Below are 25690 nucleotides of genomic sequence, written 5' to 3'. Positions count from 1 at the left end.
GAGAGTGTATGACGTTTCGGGCGTAGCCCTTCGTCGGAAAGATGGAAAGTTCGGAGAATGGAAGAACGGAGAAAGAGGAAAATGGTACCGATGTATATATGTATATATATATATATATATATGTATATGTTTGCAGCAGATGTTCTGGAGCTATAAATACTGGAAATGTGCAGAAAACAACTTCTGCCACATTCCAGGGAGAAAAACTAGAAGTGGTTGATAGCTTCCGCTATCTTGGTGACCAAATTAGCAGTGGAGGTGGGTGCGCTGAAAGCGTAGCTGCTAGAATTAGAATAGCCTGGGCAAAGTTCAGAGAGCTCTTACCTCTGCTGGCGACGAAGGGTCTCTCTCTCAGAGTAAAAGGCAGATTGTATGACGCATGTGTACGAACAGCCATGCTTCATGGCAGTGAAACATGGGCCGTGACTGCTGAGGACGTGCGTAGGCTCACAAGGAATGAAGCCAGTATGATCCGATGGATGTGTAATGTCAGTGTGCATACTAGACAGAGTATCAGTACCTTGTGAGAAAAGTTGAACTTACGAAGCATCAGTTGTAGTGTGCAAGAGAGACGACTGCGCTGGTATGGTCATGTAGCGAGAATGGATGAGGATAGCTGTGTGAAAAAGTGCCACACCTTAACAGTTGAGGGAACCTGTGGAAGAGGTAGGACCAGGAAGACCTGGGATGAGGTGGTAAGGCACGACGTTCGAACATTGGGCCTCACCGAGGCGATGACTTCTGACCGAGACCTTTGGAAATATACTGTGCGCGAGAAGATCCGGCAAGCCAAGTGAGACCTAAATCTAAGGCCCAGCCAGCCCACTTATGCGTACCTTCCTTCCTTCATTGCACACTAAATTCCACTTGTGAAGACCTGTTGAGGCAAGTGAAATCGAAATTGAGTTAATTTAAAATTGGACACTAAACCCCACTTGCAACACATGAAATCTTTCGGGCGGGATCGTTTGCCAGTGCCACCGGACAGGCTCATGTGTGGGCGACACATGAGATCTTTCGAGCGGGGTCGTTGCCAGTGCCCCTGGACTGGCTCATGTGCGGGCGACACATGATATCTTTCATGCGAGATCGTTGCCAGTGCCCCTGGACTGGCTCTTGTGCGGGTGACACATGAAAAGTTTCGAGCGGGATCGTCTGCCAGTGCCCCCAGACTGGCTCTTGTGCGGGTGACACATGAAATGTTTCGAGCGGGATCATTGCCAGTGCCCCTGGACTGGCTCATGTGTGGGAGACACATGAAATTTTTCGAGCGGGATCGATGCCAGTGCCCCTGGACTGGCTCATGTGCGGCAGATACATGAAATCTTTCGAGCGGGATCGATGCCAGTGCCCCTGGACTGGTTCATGTGCGGGCGACACATAAAATCTTTCGAGCGAGATCGTTGCCGGTGAGCCTGGGCCGGCTCTTGTGCGGGTGACACATGAGGTTTTTCGAGAGAGATCGTTAATGGTGCCCCCGGACTGGCTCGTGTGCAGGCGACACATGATATCTCTCGAGCGAGATCGTTGCCAGTGCCCCTGGACTGGCTCATGTGCGGGTGACACATGAAATGTTTCGAGCGGGATCGTGGCCAGTGCTCCAGCACTGGCTCATGTGCGGGCGACACATGATATCTCTCGAGCGAGATCGTTGCCAGTGCTCCTGGACCGACACTTGTGCGGGTGACACATGAGTTCCTTCGAGCGAGATCGTTGCCAGTGCCCCTTGACTGGCTCTTGTGCGGGTGACACATGAAATGTTTCGAGCGGGATCGTTGCCAGTGCCCCTGGATTGGCTCATGTGCAGGAGACACATGAAATCTTTCGAGCGGGATGGATGCCAGTGCCCCTGGACTGGCTCATGTGCGGGCGACACATGAAATCTTTCGAGCGGGATCGTTGCCGGTGCCCCTGGGCCGGCTCTTGTGCGGGTGACACATGAGGTTTTTCGAGAGGGGTCGTTGCCGGTGCCTCCGGGCTCGCTCGTGTGCGGGCGACACATGAAATCTTTCGAGCGAGATCGTTGCCAGTGCCCCTGGACTGGCTCATGTGCCGGAGACACATGATGTCTTTCGTGCGAGATCGTTGCCAGTGCCCCTGGACTGGCTCTTGTGCGGGTGACACATAAAATCTTTCATGTGCCACCCACACATGAGCCAGTCCCGGGGCACTGGCAACGATCTCGCACGTAAGACATCATGTGTCGCCCGCACATGAGCCAGTACAGGGGCACTGGCAACGATCTCGCTCGAAAGATTTCATGTGTCACCGCTGCTACCAACCATTCCATGTCTATTTCTAGGGGTACTCTACCAATTCTTATTCTCGCCGCCTTTCTACCGCAATATACTGGTAAAAGGGTCCATTCTTCTGTTCTCAAAGGCATGGTAGAGTACTTCTTTGCGTCTTCTTCCGTCTTGAAATAGACTTTTACTGTTCCGTATTTCCTTCCTCTCATGAATAGTACCACTTCCTCCGTAATTTCATTCAAACAATTTTCAATTACTTCAGTCTCCGCAATTTCGATTTTTTTAGAGTTAATATTCAACATTTTATATATAATAATTTTTTTCTCCGCTTCCTCCATTATTTCTTTGGGTGGATTAACCCACAGACAGTCTCCTTCTTTCTTCAAATACTTGAAATGTCTTTTCAAGTTTTCCATTTTAACGTTAACTTCTCTCATTCCCATGTCACTGGCCGGCCGGCCGCTGCCAGCTGCAGCTGCGTAGCTAGTAGTCATTTAAACACTACAGCAACGACTTCCAGCAACAAAATAATTCAATAAACAGTAACAAAATAACAGTAACAATTCTTCAACAGTTTTATACAACGTATTTCTTAACAATTACTCACGCTCTCCTTCAAATTATCACAACACGACTCAAATGTCATGACATGCACAAAGGGAAAAAATAATTTTTATAAAAGAGCAAATATATATAATCAATATGGACCAGCCTTAGACAAGCCCATGCAAATAATGGAAAGATTAACAAAAAAAAAGTGCTATTTTAGAATAGCCAAACAGGCTGTAGTATAAAAACCAATGTTTGGGGTTTCAAACCACCCTAACGCAAACTATTACACTTATTATTATCTATTGCTTTTAAATTTATTTTTATTTCTATACAGTTTCAAGAAGGTGGAGGAAAACTTATGGTTGCAGAAGAGGATTACCTCGGTGAACTTATTTAAGGTTTTTGGTCCAAAAGACCTGAGTATCGCAAGGGATTCCCTAATACATAAAGAACATTTACTAATATTTGCCTTAAAGTAAGGAGCCCTCAATATAATAAACTATTCAAGAGAGTACTTTATATTCCTCTTCTTGAGGTCATGTAAATAAGAGCCGAGTGTGGTAGAGTTACGGTATTTTTCAATTGAAAACGAACTCATATGCGCTCTATCTCTAGCCTTAAAATCCATCATGCTTCCTATATAAAACCTATCTAGTTTGTTCTTGTCCCTGACAGTGCATTATTATGTCCTCTTGGAGGGCTCTGTTTATGTACAAACGTGGTATATAAATGCGCTGTCAGGTTTCTAGGGTTTACTTCTTCAGTTGTTTCTTTACTTATAAACTCATTTCATTGCCTGGAATGTATATATTTTTACATTTATTGATAGCATTGTTTCACTTTCAGTTTCTTATTGTTATTATTTGTGGAGAAAACATATTTATAGGAAGCATAGATAAATGTAGTCCTACATATACCCTACAAACATAATTTGCTGTCAACCTTTATGTATATATTTTTACATTTACTGAAAACATTTCTTCAATTTATGAAATTTAAGAATGCTGTTCTTTCAGTTTACATTTGTAAATGCCAAATGAAAGTGTAAAAAGATATAAAATATTATAAACTTGAAATAAATAGAAAATGTAGTTTAGTTTAATGAGTACCTCATCAAAACAACTCTTCTTTTAAATTAAAAGTGTTTCTTTTTGCAGTAGTTTCAATAATTCTTCTTTATAGAGACATGTAAAAAAATTCAAGTGACAGAAAACATGTGGTTAAAATCATATTCAGAAGATCAGAATAAACAAAATCAGTTAACAAATTTGTACACTATGTAAGAAATGAACCTGTGGTGGAAGCAAATAGTGAAATTATTATATCTGAGGGTGTAACATTGTTCATGATTTCAATGAGCTTGTTTCTTCAGTTTTTAATAGAAATGTCATAGCAAAGCCCCAAAAAATTTTAAATTGCTGTTTTAACACCAAAAAGTTGATCTCATTAATGAAGAAATATTAAAATTATTTCTAGAAGAGGAAAAGGTTCTGTTTAGTCATGATTAATGTTCACATCAGAACAACCCTTTTAGGTTTGTCATCACACATATTAAAATAAGAAGACTAATACTTTGACCCAACTAATGGCATGTGTAATCATACACATTTTGTTATTCAAGTCATTCAAACAAAAATTATTAAGGCAAAAATTATAAATGAAGGCTCACATCGTAGAAAATCTGAGTATTTTCCTTCAGTTAGTGAAGAGTTATCTTTTACATTAGACAACAATTTCCTATTAAATTAACAATGGCAACAAGTCATAAGAGCAAACATTTGAAAAGATTACATTATACTTACTGAAACCACGGAATTCAAGGAAGTCCGTGGTTATCTAATAAAGTGTAGATTGCACACTAAATATGTGTGTATGTTTTGTGGCATGTTTCCATTTATTCACGTAAAGCTTGGTCAAAATAGATAATCTTCATCTCCACAACTTTGAATCTAGCAGCAGGTCATTGGGATAACTGGTGCAGATGGCAAAAAAGTGTCATATTAAGCTAAATGCCATGATGCCAAGCAAATACCTGAAATGATATTTTATGGCCTAGATACACACCAAATTAGATGATACTGCAATGTTTAGAGATGCATCCAACCACATTAGCAATCTTCTGTATTGTCATACAAGCTTGATTTTATCTTGTTACAGAGCATATTTTGTGAGAACAAGAAAATGAGTCTGAGTAAGACTGCCTGGAATGTAATTGACAGACTCCCTAACTAAGAGCCAAATTTTCTTGTGGTTGGATTATTCCAAACAATGAAATATCACTTCCATAATTTCAGGTGCATAGAAGATGCAGTTTTCTGTTTCCTCATTATGCGACTGTGTCTTGTTGAAATGCTGTATTGTCAGTCAAGGTCTTCAGTTTTTACTGATGACTGAAACTTTTTGGACCCATATCCAGTGGACCATTAGTGCAGCAGTTGGGATATCACACATATGCAACAATGAAATACTGCCACTTCTGTAGCTTCAAGCTCATAGAAAGTGTAGTATTTTTTCTTCTTTTTTACTATTATTTCACTAGCCATGTATAAAATTAAAATATAAAAAAACATTGCATAAAAAAAGGCTTGATACACTATTTACAAAGAAAACAAAAAGTTCTTGGGGATGGAATGAAGTAGTTCATTATTGAGAATACACTATTTAGCCGAGTGAGGCCATCAAGAAGGATTATAGTAAAAAAACCATCATCCTTTTCATGACAGCCTATATGAGGAGCACTTTATGCAAGTAATTTTTTAATTTTATTCATGAATTTTAAAATATGCTTCTAAATGGTTGGGTAAACCACAAACAGGTTTATTGATTACTCAACATCTTTTTGACATATTTTAAAACTTTTTTTGAGTCTGGGAGAGTTGCATCTTTGCACACAAAATGATTCCAGCGACTGGTCCATGTTAGGGATAACTGAATATATTAAATTTTGTTATGGCATAACTATCACATTTGAATGTTGCCCTTCATTGGGTATTTGTGAATATTGTTTATAAATTTTTCCTGATCACATTTTGATGTAGAGTTGTAATAAACTTAAAACATAAGTCTCTTGTGAGCAGCCAATTTATTTCATAAATCTTTAGTATTTTATTATCAAACATTAAAGACTGAGAGTGAGGTCCTTTGAAAACCTTTTATATAATTCTGACTGCACATTTTTATAAAGTATGAAGTTTACCTAATTTTGACTTCTTGACACTAACCCAAGCTAGGCTACTGAATATTAAATATGCATAAACAAAAAAAAAAAAAAAAAAACATTTCCATCGCTTTGTTGTCCAAAAACTTATGTTTCCTACAGATTATTTGCATTGACAGTTTGGATTATTTTGCTTGAATGTACAATTTTTAATTCAAATTTTCGTCAATAAGGATTCCCAGAAACTTAGTATATCTGAAATGTTTTGACTTCTTCTGTATGTGTGTGTGTGTGTGTGTGTGTGTGTGCATGCATGTGTGCGCATGTCTATATGCACATGCATGTGCGTGTGAAAAGAAATGTCAGGTGTGAAAGCAAAACTGGGAATCAAAGGGCTTTAAAGTTAATTTACCGAAGGTCAAAGTTTTTGTGCACCCTGTACAAAGTATGGATACATAAGAGGTGCAGTAGAATTATGGGAAGGTTAATGGAGATAGTGGAAGTTGTTTATGGCAGATGCACAGGAGCAATAAACTTTAAAAACACATGGGAAATGATTTTCCTCAAATACTTAGAAGGTTCGCGAGAAGTAGTAGATAGTTTCTGCTACCTTATTTATCTAAATAGTTATGGAGAAGGATATTCTGAATGCATAGTTTCTAGAATAAGAACAGGATGGAGAAAGTTCAGTGAGATATTATACTTGTTCACAACAAAAGGTCTCTCTGTCAGAGTGAAAAACATGATTCTTGTGTAGCAGTGCTACTCAGTAGTGAAACATGGGCTCTGAATGCAGAGGATATGTTAAGATTAGAAATTAATGAAGCTAGTATGCTCCACTGGATGTGTAATGCAAAGGTACATACATTTTAGAGTGCAAATGTATTGAGAGAAAAACTGGGGTTAAGAGGAATCAGATGCAGTGTGTAAGAGAGAAGACTGTATTGGTATGTTCATGTAATGTGTATGAAAGAGGACAGCTGCATAAAAAGTGCTGGTTGCTATAGTAGATGACACTATAGTGTCATCTACTATAGCACTACTAGTAGCACTGAACTTGAAACCATGTGGATGGGAAGCAAACTTCTTAAATACAACCCACACTTGTTCCTTTGTTTGTGTGTGTGTGTGCATACATATATTATATATATGCATGAAGGGCCTTAGAGTCAATGTTGCAAAAACCAAAGTCCTAGTAAGTAGGAAGGCGAACACATCACACACCCCTTCAGGTAGATGGCCCTGCTTGATCTGTAGAAAAGATGTAGGTAGAAACTCCATAAGATGTACCCAGTGTAAGTTATGGACACATAAGAGGTGCAGCAACATCAAAGGAAGATTAACCGGGAAGACAGCTTTCATGTGCAGCAGATGCTCAGGAGCAATAAACACCACAGATGCTCAGAAAACAGATTCCATCACATGCCAGGGGGAGAAACTAGAAGTAGTTGATAGCTTCACTACCTAGGTGACCAAGTCTGCAGTGGGGGTGGATGCTCAGAGAGTGTTACCACTAGAATAAGAATAGCCAGGGCAAAGTTCAGAAAGCTTCTACCCTTACTGATGACAAAGGGCCTCTCGCTCAGAGTGAAAGGCAGATTGTACGATGCATGTGTGCAAACTGCCATACTTCATGGCAGTGAAACATGGGCTGTGACTGCTGACAACATGCATAGGCTCTAAAGAATGAAGCTAGCATGATCCGCTGGATGTGCAATGTCAGTGTGCACACACGATAGAGTGTAAGTGCCCTGAGGGAAATGTTGGACATAAGAAGCATCAGATGTGGTATGCAAGAGAGATGTCTGCGCTGGTATGGTCATGTACTACGGATGGATGAGGAGAGCTGTGTGAAGAAGTGCCACTTCCAAACAGTGGAAGGAACCCGTGGTAGGGGAAGACTCAGGAAGACATGGGGTGAGGTGGTGAAGCAGGACCTTCGAATGCTGGGCCTCACAGAGGCAGTGATGAAAGACCGAGACCTCTGGAGATATGCTGTGACTGAGAAGACCTGACAAATAAAGTGAGATCACAGTTGTAGCCTACACCAGTGTTGCATAACCAGCCCACTCAAAAAGTACCTTTGGATTGTAGGGCGACATGCCATGCTTGAGGAGACCTATTGAGTCAAGTACATCAACATCAACATCAAAATCGAATCACACCACAGTCAAATGGAAATTGTAGTTGTGGCTGATGCTAGCACCACCTGTCTGACTCCCTGTGCTGGTGACATGTAAAAAGCACCACCCAAACATGGTCGATGCCAGCCCCCTCTGGCTCCTGTGTCAGTGGTATGTAAAATCCACCATCCAAAGTGGTTGACACCAGCCCTCTCTGGCCCCTGTGCTGGTGGCACGTAAAAAGCACCCACTACACTCTAAGAGTGGTTGGCATTAGGAAGGGCATCCAGCTGTAGAAATACTGTCAGATCAGACTGGAGACTGGTGCAGCCTCCTGGCTTCCCAGACCCCCAGTCAAACCATCCAACCCATGCCAGCATGGAAAACGAACGTGATAATGATGAATATGTGCTGTGTGCAAGAGGTATAATCATCACCATCATCATTTAACGTTCATTTTGCATGCTGACATGGGTTGGATGGTTTGACTGAAAACTGGTAAGTCAAGGAGCTGCACCAGGTTCTGCTCTGATTTGGCAAGGTTTCTACAGCTGAATGCCCTTCCTAATGCCAACCACTCCTAAAATGTAGTGGGTGTTTTTTTACATGAAACAGCATTGGTGCTGTTTGCCTGACACTGGCATCGTCCATGACTACGGTCTCACTTGGTTTGACAGGTCTACACAAGCACAGTATATCACCAAAGGTCTTGGTCACCTGTCACTGTCTCCATGAGGTCCAATGCTCAAATGGTGTTTTTTACATGCCACCAGCATGGGTGCCACTCAGACAGCACTAGCATCAACCATGACAACTTCATTCAGCTCGACAGGTCTTCACAAAGCCCAGTATATCATCCAACAATTGAAGGGTGCTTTCAACACATTAGACAGCAGTTCAAACTCTTCTGGGTGAGCAATAGTAAAAGCAGGGGTGAGTTAGGCATACTGTTTGCTGAGAGATGGGTAGATGAAGTAACTGAGGTAGTAAAGATGTGTGATATGATTATTAAATTGAGACTACTTATTGGTAACTCGATAGCAACATTTATCTTAGCATACATCTCAGTGGTGGGACTGCCAGTAGAACAGAAGCACCATTTCTATGAGGCCCTTCCACAGATTACCACAATGACAACCGACACTGGCCTCAATATTATAGCTGGTAAACTCAGTGGCCAATTTAGCCAACACATTGAAGGCTTCCATGACATAAATGGAGACTATGGTTATTACTAAGAAATGATTGGCATAGTGTAAGGCTCCTGGAGTTTTGTGATGCAACTGATCTAACATTTTACAGCACACACGCACACACTTTAAGAAACCAGTCAACAACCTCATCACCTACCAATCTGTTAAACTCACAAGTCAGATAGATTATATACTCACCAGGAGATGGGACAGAAGAACTGTTGTGAACATCAAAACCTTTCCTATTCAAAATTGTAAAATGCAACATAGGATAGTCGTCAGTGTCAGAGATAAGCAGACACAGAAAAGATTGCATGGAGAAGAGGGGTATGGAAACTAAATGATCCCACAATGAAGAATAGATTTAGAGAATTTCTAAGTGATGCAAATGACTCTAGGAAGGAAGATTTATATATGTATAGCATAGATGACAACTGAGAATTTGTTTGAAATAACCTGCTACACATCAGGCTACACATCAGAGATATGGCTGGAGAAAAGTGATATGGTAGGGAAATAAGTTGATAGAGCATTAAAGCTAAGAGACAGGCTTAGAAAACCTGGAAGGAAGGTGGTAATAGAGAGCATTACCTAATGGCTAGAAGGACATCTAAGCAACAGGTGTATAGGTGTATTTGGCTAAAGGGGAAGTTGTAAGAAAGATTTGCATCTGCCCAGTAGTGTGAGGATTAGAGGCATAAAATGTTCAGGACTTTGAGATAATGTGTGAGAGAGAACCGAGATGTCGTCGTCGTCATTGTTATCATCATCATCATCATTTAACGTCCGTTTTCCATGCTGGCATGGGTTGGATGGCTCGACTGGGGTCTGAGAAGCCAGGAGGCTGCACCAGGCCCCAATCTGATCTGGCAGTGTTTCTACAGCTGGATGCCCTTCCTAATGCCAACCACTCCAAGAGTGTAGAGAATTGTATTCCATTGCATTCCAAAAGAAACAAGCATGGAAGTGCTATTATGAAAGACTGCTGAATATGGAAATACATGAGATAAGCAGGGATCACCTCATACTGACCTAACAGAATGATCAGCAATTCAAGCTGACAGCAGTGTGGTAGATAAGTTGATCAAAGACAAGAAGAGAAAAAATTTGTGGGTCCATCAATGATAGATGTGAAAATGCTTAAAATATTTGATCAGGTAATTTAGAAAATTACCTCCTAGATAGTTAATCAAGTCATACAAGAAGGTGTTATACCTAATGAGTGGCATATCAATGTCATCGTAAATTGTTACAAGGACTTTGAAAGGAATAGTTATAGAGAAATCAAACTACTAAATCAGGTTCTCAAGATAACAGAGAGAGTTCTAGTATAATTGATCCATGCCAGAGTAGGTCAAGATCAGATGCAGTTTAGCTTTGTACTTGAAGAGGTACTACAGATGCAATCTTCCCTGTGAGACAACTGCAGGAGAAATACTTCACTAAGAATAAACTGTTATTTCTGGCTCTGAATGATTTGGAGTTCTAATTAGGAAACTAGATGGTGAAGAATGGCTTGTGAGGGCTGTACAAGCTATGTACAAAGATGCATTAAGTAAACTGAGAGTTGACAGTAATTTCAGTGACAAATTTTACATGAAGAGAGTCCATCATGGTTCAGACCTCTCCTATTCATTATGGTATTACAGGCCATTTCAGAGGAGTTTAAAACTGACTGTTCATGGGAACTCCTATCCACTGATCACAGCTGAATCTATAGGGGAATTAGAAGGGAAATTCCATGCATTGAAACTAAACCCAGAATTGTGAGAGTGTAAGGTAACCCTAGCAAAAATGAAAGTTTTAGTAGGTAGGAAAGATGACAGGACCCAAGTATCTTTAGAAAAATGGCCTTGTTTAATATGCAGAAAAGGAGTAGATATAAACTCTGTACACTATTCCCAATGTAAGTCATAAGAATACAAGAGATATAGTAGAATCACAGTTAGAATATCTGAGAATATATGCTGCATATGTGATAGATACACTGCAGCAGTGCATGAGAGCATACTAGAAATAGTTTTTCTTTGGTTGAATCAAAAGTTCTTAGTGCTTATTGTATATATGCATCGGCCATGCACAAGAACTACTTTCTCTGTTAACCTTCCTGTGTTTCCACCACATCTCTTGTGTGTCCATAGCTTGCACTAGGTATATCATGAAATTCCTGCCTATGATTTTCCTTCATATCATGCAGTGCCATTTTCCTGATAGAAGTAGAGTCCTGTCTGTTTTCCTGCTTACTAGAACTTTGGTCTTTTCTAAATTAACTTTAAGGCCCTTTGATTCCAGGTTTTGCTTCCACACCTGGAAAAAAAATTTCTATTACAGATTCCACTAAGAAAATGAGATCATCAAGGGCAGCTGGTCTTAAATTTCTCTTTTATGGCCTGAAGGACAATGGTGAATAGGAGGGGATTGAGAATCAAAATTTGGTGAACTCCTACCTTTACTCTAAAATTCATCACTGAACACATGGCTAACTCTCATCTTACTGATAGCACCCCTGTACATAGCATGTATGGGTTTCACTAGTCATTTGTCTACACCCAACTTCCTCATGGAACAAGGAACTCTATTGAAGGCTTTCTCCAGGTCAGCATTTACTCTTAGTGATTTACTCTTACCTAAATACTTCTGCAATTGTCTAAGATGGTACTTCTCTCTGGCACAAAAACAAACTGCATTTCATCTAGTCTAATTCTGTTCCTAACTAGTTCAGCTTTCTGTAACTCTTATGATGTGGCCCAGCAACTTGATGTCTCTGTAATTACTTCTGTGTGAGGCATTTCCTTTACCCGTGCAGCAGCTGACTGTAATCCTGCTTCACCAGTCATTGGATATGATATCTTCTTCTATAACCTGATTAACTAAATGGTAACTAGGGCTTATCCTACTCTGCCACACATTTTAAGCATTTCGGTAGTAATTCCTGATAGATCAGGAGCCTTCCTTGACTTCAAATCCTTAATTGCCTAATGTATCATCATCATCATTTAATGTTCGTTTTCCATCATCATCATTTAATGTTTATTTTCCATCTAACATTGGTTAGATGGTTTGACCAGAGCTGGTATGCCAGAGAGCTGCACCAGGCTTCAAGCATTTGGTTTGGCTTGGTTTCTATGGCTGGATGCCCTTCCTAATGCCAACCACTTTACAGAGTGTACTGGGTGTCTTTTACATGTCACCAGCATGAGTCCTGTTACATGTCACTGACCATGGGTGCCTTTTACATGTCACTGGCACTGGATATGACAACAATTTCACTTAGCTTGATGTGTCTTCTCAAGTACAGCATATTGCCATAAGTCTCGGTCACTTGTTATTGCCTCCATGATCATATTTCATCACCTTGTCTCATGTCTTCTTGTAATACATGCCATGATATATGGAAATACATAATATTCCTGTAGTCCATTCACTTCTTCAGATGTCTTATTCAAAGACTGCTGTTAAAGCACCTAAAATCATCAATATTGATCTCATCAATCACAAATACTACAACCTACAACAGTTTCTGTGTCATGATGAAGGCTGAATTCACAAGAGTTTACTTAAATACATTAAATTTTTCAGGATTGTCATCATGTATATTCACATTATAAAGTGTCGCTGTAATTATTTGGCTACATATTGTTGATCCATCTAATAAACTGTGTTTATGATATGTGTGTATATTTATATTGTGTACAGTAATTGAATAAATGAAGATACAACATAGTGCTGTCCAATGACATGGTGTTGTCATTTGTGGATTATGTATCTGATATTTGTAGGATATGCCTGTGGATTTGCAATCTGAGAAGAGATACAATGTAGTAAAATGTATTAGGTTGTTCAGAAAATAATGACCAGTTTTAAAAATAAGCCTATATTCTTAAAAAACTGCACTTATACACAGGTTGAATTATGCAAAATACGATCACTGAACAGCTATGCATTTCTCCAATCGATTAACAAGGTTATTAATGCCTCATTGATAAAAAGACAAGGTTTTAATGCCAAGAAATCCTTGAATTCAGTTCATGGAAATATGGAGAATGTGGTAAAGTCTCACCCCAAGTCTATGAACGTCTGCAGAATCATACTGGAAATGTGTGGTTGAACGTTGTTGCGGAGCAGAATTGGCCCACATTGATCTCATGCTGGTCTCATTTTGATCAAGTAAACATGCATTTTTTCTAGTTTCTTACAGACACCAAGGATATGAAACAATTCTCTGACACTTTGTTGTTTTCAAATGCTGATCATCAAGGGTGGATGGATGTTCTCTGCCTTCTTGATCTTCAAGGTTTTCATCCCCACTATGAAATCTCTCAAATCCCCATTGTACTGTTGATATTGACAGCTGTTTGTGAAGCATTATGTCAAAGCTTGAATTCATGCAAAAAAAAAGTGAATGCATTTCTTTTTACATGTTTGAAATTAAAGGTTTCTATGCTCCAAAGTTATATTCTAAAAGAAATCAATAACAATTTATTAAAGAGTACACAACAATTATTAAGCATGTAAAATTTCATCTAAAGCACTACAAAAATAACATCTTAAATTGAATTTGAAAAAGTGCTTTCAAAAATTTGGACAGTACCTTCTGAACATCCTAACAGAATAAGAACAAAAAGTACATTTTGTAAACAAAAGCATTTTATTAATAAATGAATTGTTGTTCTTATAGCCACAACCAAAGGAATTGAAATATTTTGTGGAAACTAGTTTTGTAAACAAAAGTATTTCATTACAAAGAGTTGATTGTTCTTGTAATGCCAACCAATGGAAGTGAGACATTTGACCCAACTGAATGGAAAGGGAATCATGAAAAATTGTATTTCAGAAGGCACTAAGTGTGAATTCCTGATTCATGCAAGCTGCTAGTTTTAGTATATAGTGTGACAAATTATAAAAATATTTTATCAATAACTGAAGTTTGTAATTCTTACAACTGAAGAAAGTGAAATATTTGTGCAATAAAATGAACAACTGAAGGTATATATGTATATGACCATGAAGAAAAACTGAGAATAGGTGGAAATGACAGTTAGCTTCAGATATATACATATATATCATCATCATCATCATCATCGTTTAACGTCCGCTTTCCATGCTAGCATGGGTTGGACGATTTGACTGAGGACTGGTGAAACCGGATGGCAACACCAGGCTCCAGTCTGATTTGGCAGAGTTTCTACAGCTGGATGCCCTTCCTAACGCCAACCACTCAGAGAGTGTAGTGGGTGCTTTTACGTGTCACCCGCATGAAAACGGCCACGCTCGAAATGGTGTCTTTTATGTGCCACCCGCACAAGCCAGTCCAGGGGCACTGGCAACGATCTCGCTCGAAAATCCTACAGGAGCCAGTCAGGCGGTACTGGCAACGGCCACGCTCAAAATGGTGCATCTCATATGCCACCCGCACAAGAACCAGTCCAGGGGCACTGGCAACGATCTTACTTGGCTTGCCGGGTCTTCTCACGCACAGCACATTTCCAAAGGTCTCGGTCAGTAGTCATCGCCTCGGTGAGGCCCAATGTACGAAGGTCTTGCCTCACCACCTCAGCCCAGGTCTTCCTGGGCCTACCTCCTCCACGGGTTCCCTCAACTGTTAGGGTGTGGCACTTTTTCACGCAGCTATCCTCCTCCATTCTCACCACATGTCCATACCAGCGCAATCGTCTCTCTTGCATGCCACAACTGATGCTTCTAATGTTCAGCTTTTCTCTCAAGATACTTACACTCTGACGGGTATATATATATATATATATAGCAATAAGAAAATGGAGGGGAATAGGTGGTATTCATCAACTTGCAGACATTGTATTGTGTCAATTTACTTGTTTATTTGTTTACTAAAAGGACAATAATAACAGTATACAAACACATGTGACATATTATGTCATATCAGTAATTAAAAATGACATATAGTGACAGAAAATGGGATAATGACTTAGAGCTGTTTCAGTCTAGTGGTGACATGCCTCATTCTATCTTTATAACTCCAGTAGGCTGAAGTAATTAATAGATGAAATGGATGGAATATAGGTACATGGATGATTCTCTAGGCCTCTCCAGAGATTTTATAAAGTTCATAAGGTTAAGTTAAAAATATCCAAATATAAAAATATAAAAACCGTATGTATGTATGTGTGGGTGGGTATATATATGTGTCCTCCTCATGTATAATAACAATGATAACTGATTCATTTGTGTGGACATTTGTGTATGTACATTTAAATGTACATATATGTATTTATGTATTTATGTTTATTTATGTATATCTATGTATATGTTAAAGTATGTATATATATATACATATGTATGTTTTTACGGTTTTTATATTTTTATATTCGGATATTTTTGACTTAACCTTATGAACTTTATAAAATCTCTTTATAAAATGCTGCCTCAACTGCTGCTGCACGAGCTGCAGAGACTCAACACCAGCGTCAAATTCAACAAAGTGCTAATGCTACCTCAACTGCTGCTGCACGAGCTGCAGAGACTCAACACCAGCGTCAAATTCAACAAAGTGCTAATGCTACCTCAACTGCTGCTGTACGAGCTGCAGAGACTCAACACCAGCGTCAAATTCAACAAAGTGCTAATGCTGCCTCAACTGCTGCTGCACGAGCTGCAGAGACTCAACACCAGCGTCAAATTCAACAAAGTGCTAATGCTACCTCAACTGCTGCTGCACGAGCTGCAGAGACTCAACACCAGCGTCAAATTCAACAAAGTGCTAATGCTACCTCAACTGCTGCTGCACGAGCTGCAGAGACTCAACACCAGCGTCAAATTCAACAAAGTGCTAATGCTACCTCAACTGCTGCTGCACGAGCTGCAGAGACTCAACACCAGCGTCAAATTCAACAAAGTGCTAATGCTGTCTCAACTGCTGCTGCACGAGCTGCAGAGACTCAACACCAGTGTCAAATTCAACGAAGTGCTAATGCTACCTCAACTGCTGCTGCACGAGCTGCAGAGAAGAAAAACGAATGCACTACATGCCTGCTCAGGAATGCTGCCAACATGGCTGCTGTGCGATCTTCCCACTCATTACAACAGAGACATTCTATGCTGCAGAGTTCCATTCAACAAAGAGCTCATAGACGAGGATTTTCAACGCCATGCAGCTCGCGATGGTTATTGAAGGCTTTCAGCTACAACCCTAACCTTCATTATGATTGCCACCCAGCGATAAAAATTGGAGATATGTCCACTTGCTCTTTCTGCAATGCTAATAAGTGATCCAGAGAAATTCCTGCTATGTGTTATGCTAATGGAAAAGTTAGCCCCACTCCGCTGCAGGATCCACTACAGTTGTTAAAGTCACTCTACGCTGGCACAAATACAGAGTCGAAACATTTCCTAAATAACATCCGCAAGTATAACTGTGCATTCCAAATGACATCTTTCGGCACTAATGTTGTTCAAGAAGGTGGGTTTATGCCAACTTTCAAAGTGCAGGAACAAGTTTACCATAGGATAGGATCACTCGAACCTGCTGAAAATAAAGATCCTCAATTCCTTCAACTGTACTTTGTAGGTAATTTACATGAACAAGCCACTAAATTTTAATTGATAATGCAACTACAAGACCTTTTGCACCAGACAAACAGCTACGTACGCAGCTTCAAGTATGCCTTGGAAACAAAAGCTTCTTCTAATTTCAATGTTATCATAGATGCTCAGAAAAGACCATCTACAGAACATGCAGGCCGTTACAATGCACCCACGTGCAATGAAATAGCTGTATTCCTTCACGGTGAACAGCACAATCCCAGAGACATTGTCCTTAGGCAACGTGACACCACCCTCCAACGAATTACAGAAACACACCGATCATACGATACACTTCAGTATCTACTTCTGTTTGTTTACGGTGAGGATAGCTACCACATCGGTATACCACAGCAACATCCACAAAATCGTAATGAATATCTCAACAAGCCAGTATCCTGCATGGACTTCTACTCATACCGATTTATGACACGAAACAACTCCTGTAATTACCTCCACCAGTCTTGAGATCTGTTTCATCAATTTGCAGTTGATATGTGCGCAAAAATGGAATCAGAGAGATTGTGTTTCATCAGATCACATCAACAAAAATTGCTCTCTGACAGCTACATCCATCTCCGAGATGCCATCAACAATGATGCTGCTCCAACAAGCATAGGAAGACTTTGCCTTCCACGTTCACTGAAAGTCCTCGATATATGCAAGAAAGAACACAGGATGCAATGACCTTTGTCCGCCATTACGGCAGGCCTGATTTATTCATCACTTTCACATGCAATCCCAAGTGGAAGGAGATTCAGGCCGAACTCTTCTTCCGTCAAAAGCCTAAAGACAGGCACGACCTCCTCGCCCGAGTTTTCCATCTGAAATTAATTACTCTCATGGACCTCCTAAAAAAAGGGCAAATCGTCGAACCCATACAATGTGACATGTACACAATCGAATGGCAAAAAAGGGGCCTTCCACATGCTCATATCCTGCTTTGGCTCTCAACGAAGATCAAATCAACTGACATTGACAACATAATCTCTGCAGAACTTCCTGATCCAGCTTTAGACAAAGTACTATCGACATAGTTAAAGCAAACATGGTGCATGGTCCATGTGGGCTTGGATTCAACATTAACTCACCATATTTGAAAGACAGCGTATGTTCAAAAAAGTTTCCAAAGAAGTTCCTACAACAAACTCAGACAGGTGCTGATGGGTATCCATCATACAGACGGAGAAAACCACAAGACGGCAGTGTCACAGCAACTATCGGACAGCACGAGGTTGATAATAGATGGATTATTCCCTACTGCCCACTCATGTCAAAGATTTTCAATGCCCACATTAACATTGAGTTTTGCAACTCCGTTAAGTCCATCAAGTATGTTTGCAAGTGTGTGAACAAGGGTTCTGACGCTGCAGTGTTTGCACTTCAACAACAATACTGCCAAGATGAAGTGACGCACTATCAGGTGGGACGCTACATAAGTAGCAACGAGGCTTTCTGGCGCATCTTTGGTTTTCCACTTCACCAACGACACCTTGCCATTCAACAGCTTGCAGTGCACTTGATAAACGGTCAAAGAGTGTACTTCACCGATGCTAATGCTTCTCTGTTGGCAGAGCAACCAAGGAATAGCACACTCACTGCATTCTTCAAGCTCTGTCAAGTGGATCCATTCGCTCAAACCTTACTGTATCCACAGATTCCATCGTACTACACTTGGAATGGAAAACAATGGACTCCAAGGAAAGCAGGTCAAAATGTTCATGGCTACCCTGGCATTAAGTTTGACACTTGCTTTGGCTGAGTATACACAATACATCCCACTCAACAAGAGTGTTTCTACCTCTGCCTACTACTGCATGAGGTCAGAGGCCCCACGTGTTTCCAGGCCCTAAGAACCGTTCATGGACATGTCTGCACAACATACAGAGAAGCCTGCTTTCGATAAGGACTGTTAGAAGATGGTGCACAATGGGATGCAACTTTGGGAGGGGCTGCTTTATCACAATCACCTAAAAGTCTCAGGGCACTATTTGCAGTATTACTACAGACATGCGAACTGTGTGATCCTGCAACTCTATGGCTCAAGTACAGGGACAACCTGGCTGAAGACTTTCAGCGGCAAGCTCAATGGCTCTATCCTGACATGGAGGGTATCAGCAATGAAGTCTACAACAAAACTCTCATTGACATTGAAGACAGAATTGTCACACTGGGTGGTAATGAATTGTCCACAAATGGCCTGCCACAAACATTCAGGTCAGTGTCAAATAGCCTTCCCAATGTTGTCATTCATGAAAAACATCTTACGACACTCAAGCACTTTCAAAGTACATTGCTGAAAACAAGCATAAATTACTTCTGGACCAGCTGCGGGCCTACACAACTATTATTAACAGTGTACACCAACGTGAGGGGTGAATCTTCTTCCTTGATGCTCCTGGAGGGACAGGAAAAACATTTATAACAAAGCTTCTCCTTGCAGAAGTTAGGCAGCATCAGGACATTGCAGTAGCTGTGGCTTCCTCTGAGATTGCAGCTACTTTGTTACCCGGTGGCAGGACAGCACACTCGACTTTCAAACTTCCTCTCAATTTAGCAGCATCCGACATGCTTTCATGCAATATCACCAAAAGCTCAGATCAGGGGCAGGTACTTCAAACGTGTCATCTAATTGTCTGGGATGAATGAACCATGGATCACAAGAGAGCTTTGGAAGCATTAGATAGAGGTGTTACGCTTCTGTTGTCAGGTGATTTCAGGCAAACTCTTCCTGTCATTCTGAAAGGCACTAGAGCAGATGAGGTCCAAGCATGCCTAAAGTCCTCTACCCTGTGGCATCATGTTACCATCCTCAGTCTTAACATGAGAGCTCAGCTACACGGCGACCAAATGTCTAAAAAGTTTGCACAGGACATTTTGACAATTGGTGATGGCAAGGTGCCTCTCGACGATGCAGGAGAAATGGAAGTATGGCCATTTTGCTCTGTTGTTAATTCTGTAGATGACCTCAAACACAAAGTCTTTCCCAACTTCAAAGAAAACTACTTAAATCACAATTGGTTGTATGAAAGAGCAATATTAGCTCCAAAAAACGTAGCTGTTACAAAAATTAATCAACAGCTGATGCATTCTCTTCTCGGCAATCTTCAAACTTACAAGTCTGTTGATAGGGTTCCAGATACAAATGAAGTGGTGAACTATCCTCCTGAATTTCTCAATTCGTCGGAGCCTCCTGGACTACCTCCCCACATATTATCACTTAAAGTTGGAACGCCTGTTATGCTACTCCGCAATCTGGAACCGCCAAGACTTTGCAATGGAACATGGCTCGTGATAAAGAAGATGATGTCACACGTTATCGAGGCTACCATTCTTTCTGGATGTGGAAAAGGTGATGACGTCTTTATTCCAAGAATTCCATCAGGAGCAGACATTCCTTTTACATTCAGAAGACTGCAATTCCCCCTTCGTATCACTTTTGCCATGTCCATTAACAAATCTTAGGGTCAAACCCTCTCTGTAGCTGGTCTTCTCTTGGAAGAGCCATGCTTCTCATATGGACAACTGTATGTTGGCTGCTCAAGAGTGGGAAGCAAAACAAACCTATTTGCATATGCTCCACAAGGAAAAACAAGGAATATTGTTTATAGCGAGGTGTTATAATGACAACAGCAAGAAAGTATGTACATGATCACCTTCTTTTACCAAACTTCATTGACTTTCATGTATTTATATTGATATACATATATATATGTGTGTTTGGGTGTGTGTGTGTATATATCTATATATATAAAGATGAGAATGTGTGTCTGTGTGAATCCCTAAAACTCGAGAACTACACAACCAATTTCATTCCAAACTTACACATGGCTTAATTAGGGTCCATGTAGTGTCTTAGGCCCAAATTTTTTTTAACTTCTTGCATAGTTCGAGCCCACACCAATATCATATCTCCTCCACTATTTCAGTATTACATGTCAAAAGTGAAACAATAACATGTCGCTACTGTAATGTCAGATACTTTCACTTTAATACTTTCAATTTCATAGTGAAACTATTAAAGTGAAACTATACTCTCACATATATACAAGCATACTATAAGACCCAAGTTAAAAACATTCCCAACAATTCAACTTCTCTGGTTGACATTAACACACCCACCCCCAATAGGGGCCTTCATTCCCACATTTTACAGCTCCATGAGCTCCATTTTTCAGTAGCAAAATCCTTTTTACAGGTTCCAGAAGATTGAAATTGTGGAATATGCACATAAAGATCAATAGTATGGGATACATGTGTCATGATTAGAATCTTTTTACACTGTGTAAAGAGGAAAAGGACCCTCATGTGTGATTTTGATGAAATTCGAATCATAGGTATTCCAGTTCCTTACAGAAAATATAACAGAAAAGTCTCATTCTTCAATTGCATGTAATGCGGGCAACGCCGGGTATCTCTGCTAGTATATATATATAATTATTATTGACAAGAGCAGTATTAAAAGGCAATCCTTGTATCCAACTTAACATGGAAATATTAGAATGCTGGATACTATAGTATTTGCCCTGAGAGGTTTTCTCATATAGACAGTGCATAAAATCACAGACATATATCATTGCACACAAGAATTATCCTGGCATGGGCATCAGAACTGCCACTTCAAGAAGCACAGTATACTGTGTTTCTTCTGTGGCAGGTGTCCAGCCCTGTATACCAGCCAAACCTCACTGCTAATGATATATAGAAAAACGTGTGTATTTTCATTCACTGATATTGCAAAAAGCACAGGTATATATCACCTTCTACAATCTATGCCTGTGCATCTATATGAGAGGACCTCTCAGGGAAAATACTGAAGTATTTGGCTTTCTAACAATACATTCACATGAAGATGGATATAAAGATTGACTTTTGGTATTAATACTGCTTTTGTCACTAATAAGCTTGATGGTTATTTGCAAAATCAGTGACTGAAAAGACTGTTATTCTATATATATTATTTGCGGTGAGATTTGGCTGGTATGCAAGGATGGATGCCTGCTACTGTAGGGGTGCAGTATGCTAAAATCACATATGCTATATATCTGTGCTTTTATGCACCATATGTCTATATGAGAGGATCTCTCAGGTTGAATACCAAAGTATTTGGCATTCTAACAATATATCTACAACTTGGATATAAAGATTGACTTTATATATATATATATATATATATAAAATAAAAAGAAACTGTTATTCATTATGCTATTTCTCTAAGTTTCCAGGAATAGCTTACAATAGTTCAGTGGGGTATCCTTTTAAGTTGCCTGATGAAGATATAAACAAGACGTGAGCTTAAAGCAAAAAAAAAAAAAAAGAAAGAAAATTGTATAAATCAGTGTGACTAGATTGGCAATGTATCTGTTGCTAGTATTATTTTATGCATGAATATAACTATCTCTAAACATAAACAATACAATATTTAGACATAAAAACATTTGAAAAGAAATACATTAGAGAATAAATAAGAATCATATCATAATAGAGTACATTCTTACTATTAAAAGATGTTGGCTACTGTGTGACGGGGTGGCAGTGGAACGAAAGTTACTGGAATGATGAGGGACACTATCTTTTATCTTTTAGTTCATCAAAATCTATTTGAGGGATGAAAAACTTGCCCTAACCATTTGATATTTATGACATATCATCTCTTTGTACAGCCCATTGTAGGAACTGAGCTCATTGTAAATTCATCCATAAAAACTTGCTGACCTTCCTCTAAAATTGCCAACTTTTCAGCAATATTCCTTGCAGTTAATTTAAGTAGTTTCTCATTAGATAAACTTTCTGTATGGACTACTAGCAACTCAACCATATCATCCTCTATGACTTCTTCAAATATCACAGTCTTTTCAAATTTGATGTAGACTTTCTGCCTGTGGAAAATTTGTTAAGCTAGAAACATTGTCTGACCATTGTATTATGTTAAACTTCTAACTGTAGGTTTATTTTCCTTATGAATTGTTTCATAGTTTGAAAGTTCTTCTCAGATAATATTCCTTGAAGTTAGCTATCACATCTTGATCCATTGACTTGAGCAAATAAGTTGCATTCTTTGGGATATATCTACTCTCACATCATCAGAAAGTTCACTTAAGTTCACTGAGTTACTTGGTGCATTGTCTATAGTGAGCAATTCATTCTTTGAAATATGTCTGACACTGTACCTTTCTACAGCAGGACAAAAATGCTTGTAAACCACTCTTCAAAACAGTTCATCATCCATGCTTTCTTGTATGTATTCTCTTTCAGCAATAATTTTTCTCAGCTGCTCAGAACAATAAGTAGCAACTTTTGTTTCAGCACCAGCAGCTTCAGCAGTCAATTTTAAATTGTGCAAAGTCAAGCACTTCCTAAACTTTTCATATCAGCCTTTACTAGCCATTAGAAGTTTGATCTTTTTTCTTTTTTTTTTTTCTTTTGGAAAATCATCATACAAACATTTAGCTTTTTTTTTATATAATTACCATTGTACATTTTGGTAAAATGCATAGAGTTTGAGCCTTAATCCATACATGCAAGAGCCATCTCATTTTAAACATCACATTATATTTGTGAAAAAATAAAGTTCAAGCAATTAACAGAATAACTTTTTGAACTGTTGACTTAATTTTTCTCTCTGTTCTAACGTATTCTTCTCACTCTGTACTTTGCAATATTTAATGTTTTCGTAATGTAGCTGAATTTTTTTTTTGTCCTACATGAAGCCTTTTTCAAACATCGAGTTTAATATCCAATGTAATCTTTTTTTATGGTTTCGTTTCACACTATGACCTTCAATTCCATTTGATGGTTTCATTTTAGATTTCTTGAATTGTAGGTAAATCAAACAGCAGTGATGATCAACAATTATCCACATCAGATATATAGTAAAAAAAATAGTGTCAGGAAAGAACTATTTTGTGAGAACAAAACATTGTTGTCTTATTCCTATGATGCAAAAATGGAAATGAGAAGACGGAAAGGGTGAAGTGAGATGGGAGGAATTACTGTATGATTACAGTTAGTTGAAGGGTTAGTAGATTCATGGGCACTTCATCCTTGTACTTCTCTGACTTCTGTCACACTCTACTTATAAACACTGTTGTATTGACATACAAAATATATAGCTACAGGCATTGCTATCATGCTGATAGTATTATTGTTGTCGCCAATTGCTTATTCAAAATTGGTAATGGTGGTGGTGGTGGTGGTAATGTTGATGGTATTGGTTTCCTTGTTGGAGTTGGTGATAGTGGGAGTATTGCTGATGGTGGTAGTAGTCATATTATTCTTGTTAATTAAATTGTTGTTGTTTAGTTTCAAGTCAATCCTCATTGACCTAAGATTAAAGACATTTTATTCAATATTTAAAATAGAGTACCATCACCTGTTTATTTCCCCCTCACACTCTTATGAAAGCATCCACCCTCTCATCCCCTCCCATGACCCACCATGTGTGTCCTCTCTTATGCTCACCATCATGTTCTTTGGGAGTTCACTCTAGCACTCCATCACTACCTTCTTTTTTTCTCTTTCAGCTAAGCAGGACACCAGTGCTTATCCTTCTATTATGCTCTAGTCTTTAAACACCTGGCATACAGCCATCTACTACCACATTCCCCTCCCAAGCACTTCCTCTTAATAGTGGGTGCTTTTTCTATTTCTTTCTATGTTCTTTTCTGTCTTGCATATTTCATGCAACCTCATGAAAAAAATCATTCAGTGGTTGGTGTTAGGAAGAGCATCCAGCCACACAAACCATGTCAAAGATGACATTGGAGTTTGACACAGTCTTGCAGCCTACTGTTTTCCTGTCACTGTCAGTATGGAAAGCAGATGTTAAATGATGATGATGATGATGATACCACATTATTTCATGTGATAGTTTACTTAATTTTTTAGATAGAGTTGCTTATCTTGTTCATTCTTTTATTGTGTTGTTTTTGATAATTAAGGAGTTTGTGTGTTGGTAATGGCAGTGGTTGTATTGGTATGGTGTTGATGATAGATGGGGATGAAGGTTGATTTATATATACTTACACATATATGTGTATGCATAGATAGATAGATGGATAGTTAGATGGACAATTGTAATCTTAGAAAATATATGTAGACACACAAACATTTATAGGGAAAATTTTCACTTCATGTATACAAACATTTGCATACACACACGTGTGTGTACATGATTATAATTTTTCAAATTGTTTACTACTTTGATCTTAGGTGAACAGGTACTAGAATTCTCACGAGTACAAAGATCCAGAGGAAAGCATGATAAAGTCTTAGCTTTACTTTAAAGTGGAATACATTATGATTGGCAAAAGGACCCACAACCTGTGATTTTGGCATCAAAACTACTTAGTTGTGCCTTGCAAGATAGCATTTTCTTAACAGAAACGAGATGTCTTATTCCTTCAGAAGAGAAACTGTGTGTGTGTGTGTGTATGTGTGTGTGTGTGTGTGTGTGTGTGTGTGTGTGTGTGTGTGTGTGTGTGTGTGTGTGCGTGCGTGCGTGCGTGCGTATGCACACATGCACGCATATGTTTTACTTTGGAAAGTTGTTGTTTTACCTTAGCTTAGCCCTGATAGAGAATTATGATCCAAGTCTTGCCCAACCTGTTCTTTGCATATCTAGTACTACATTTTCTAATGTGTCCTTTCTTTTCCAAAATGACAAGCTGTGAATTAAGGGAGATTTGTCTGCTACATTCATTTGATTGAACAAGTATGTAGAGACTTAGTTGTTAGAAAATACTTTTTTACTGTATTATTGTCGTTATTATTTTTAAGACAAGAAAATGGCAGAATTATTAGAGCATCAGAAAAATTCTATGTGGCATTTCTTCTTGCTCTTTATTTTCTAATCTCAAA

At 39.2% G+C, this 25690-nt stretch overlaps 1 protein-coding gene and 1 pseudogene across 20 annotated transcripts in view; both read left to right on the top strand.

Annotated features, from left to right (window-relative positions):
- LOC106875847 (coiled-coil domain-containing protein CG32809) overlaps positions 1-25690 on the top strand; it is a 931982-nt gene that overhangs the window by 277201 nt on the left and 629091 nt on the right. The window lies entirely within an intron of this gene.
- Positions 16538-17299, top strand: LOC149134035 (uncharacterized; annotated as a pseudogene).

Source organism: Octopus bimaculoides, chromosome 9 (genome assembly GCF_046866305.1).
Source record: "Octopus bimaculoides isolate indiv1 chromosome 9, ASM4686630v1, whole genome shotgun sequence".
Classification (NCBI taxonomy): domain Eukaryota; kingdom Metazoa; phylum Mollusca; class Cephalopoda; order Octopoda; family Octopodidae; genus Octopus; species Octopus bimaculoides.
The sequence above is the reverse complement of the archived record's forward strand: the minus strand, read 5'-3'. Positions and strand labels throughout refer to the sequence as shown.